The following is a 1,987-nucleotide window of genomic DNA, read 5'->3' as shown; positions in this document are numbered from 1 at the left end:
CGACTGTTCAACATTGTTTTTGTTTTTGTTTTTTAAACACCCTCCTCCCCTTCCAACCTCCAGTGCTGAGAATCGAATCCAGCCAGGGTCTGTGTGTGCTGGGCAGATGCTCCGCCATTGAGCTGTGTTTTTGGCCCTGTGTCCAAACAAGCTTTAGCGGCTTGTTCAGGCAGCACATATACTGAAGCTGGAACCATACAGAGAATATTAACATGACTCCTGCACACATATGATAACTCAGATTCAGAAAGTGTTCCATAGTTACAAAAATAAACAAATTTTAAAATAATTTCTAAGATGTTTGCAGATATTGCAACCGATTCTTCCTAGGAGTAACAGGGAAAGTGAGCTTTTACCTCTCCAACATCCAGTGTTACAGTTTCACAGACATAATACATTCTTACCATTACATAGGTGAGCAGGCAAGGGACATGTTAGCGAGTCTTCTCCTGCGCCAGCAGCTGGGTTGACCAGAACCACAGTTAGTGTTTGTGCCTAAGTCAACTTCCCGAGCAAAGTATCTGGGAAGTTGGGCAGCTGCAGTCTGTATGGGGCCTAATGACTCAGACTTAGCTGGATGTGGTGGCTGAGGTAGGTGGATCTCTGTGAGTTCCTGGCCAATCAAAGTGAGACATAGTTAGATATCTTGGGTCCTTTTCTTTATTGTTTTTGAGACAAAATCTCACATAACCCAGGCTGCCTCAAACTCATGATGTAGCTATGCATGACCTTAACCTCTGACCCCCTGGTTGCCAGGGTTATATAGGCATGAGTCACGGCACCAGATTCTTAGGTATTTTGAAAATGTATTTAAAGCCAGTAGTCCAGTGAACTCTGACTTGCTTTGGCCAATGGTAGGTTGAGTTTGTTTGGGTGGTAAGAGGAGCAATAGATGGTACAGGAAATTTTGCTGGGTCCTGATGCTAGGATGACAGCCACACTTGTCTCTCTCCATTTGTGGTAGAGCTGTTGGCCAGAATGTGTGAGGCCCTGGCTTCTGTCGCCAGCACATCCAACTCTCAACAGAAGCAAGCCAGGAGACAGATGAGCTGACAGTGCTTTAGAGAGATGTGGGCTTTTAAAAAAATTTTAAAATTTTAATTTTGTTTTGTCATGCCGTGGTGGCACATATTTTTAATCCTAGTACTCAGGAGGCAGAGACGGGTGGATCTCTGTGAGTTCGAGGCCAGCCTGGCCTACAGAGCAAGCTCCAGGACAGCCAGGGCTACACAGAGAAACCCCATCTTGAAAAACAAAAACAAAACAGAAAAAAACTGTGTGTGTGTGTGTGTGTGTGTGTGTGCGTGTGTGTGTGGGCGTTTTGCCTGCGTGTATGTCTGTGCACCACTTGTGTGCCTGATGCCTGCAGAGGCCAGAAAAGGGTGCCAGCTCTTCTGGAAATGGGGTTTCCAGATGGTAGGAGCAACTGCATGGCACTGGGAATCCAGCTAGGGTTCTCTGGAAGAGCAGCCAATGCTCTTCATTGATGAGCTATCTCTCCAGCCCCATTCTTTTGTTTGATTTTTTAAAATCTTATTTTACACGTATGTATGTGCACCATATGCATACAGCACCTGTGGAAGCCAGGAAAGGCAATGGATCTCTTGAACTGGAGTTACTGATGGTGGCCAGCTGCCCTATGGGTGCTGGGAACCAAATCCAGGTCCTCTGCAAGAGCAGTAAGTACTCTTAACCCCTGAGCCAAGCCCTCGCCCAGTAGTAAAGTAAGCAGTAGTAGAGTTCTTCAGAAATATATCTTTCTTCGACTCCAAGATTTCCCTTCTTCGTTAGGTCCATGTTTGCTGTGGTGACAGCTTACGGGGTGAACAAGGGAGGGGTGGGGTGAAGCAGAGAGAGAAGTCTTTCTGCAGAGGCCTGGTCCTCTGGGGCCAAAGGTATCTACTGACATCATCTATAGATGTCACAGGTCACCCTGTGCAGGACCAGCTGGGCCACTCCCCACTAACGTAATCCACAATCAGTGAGC

General features: G+C 46.7%; 1 protein-coding gene and 1 non-coding gene across 8 annotated transcripts in view; both read left to right on the top strand.

Annotated features, from left to right (window-relative positions):
• Positions 1-1,987, top strand: part of Plec (plectin) — a 61,791-nt gene that overhangs the window by 18,442 nt on the left and 41,362 nt on the right. The gene's annotated exons all lie outside the window — the stretch shown is intronic.
• Positions 162-265, top strand: LOC113456783. The gene has a single exon (XR_003377522.1). It is a non-coding gene; the product is annotated as a U6 spliceosomal RNA (small nuclear RNA).

This window comes from Microtus ochrogaster, chromosome 15, assembly GCF_000317375.1.
Source record: "Microtus ochrogaster isolate Prairie Vole_2 chromosome 15, MicOch1.0, whole genome shotgun sequence".
NCBI classification, from domain to species: Eukaryota; Metazoa; Chordata; class Mammalia; order Rodentia; family Cricetidae; genus Microtus; species Microtus ochrogaster.
The sequence above is the reverse complement of the archived record's forward strand: the minus strand, read 5'-3'. Positions and strand labels throughout refer to the sequence as shown.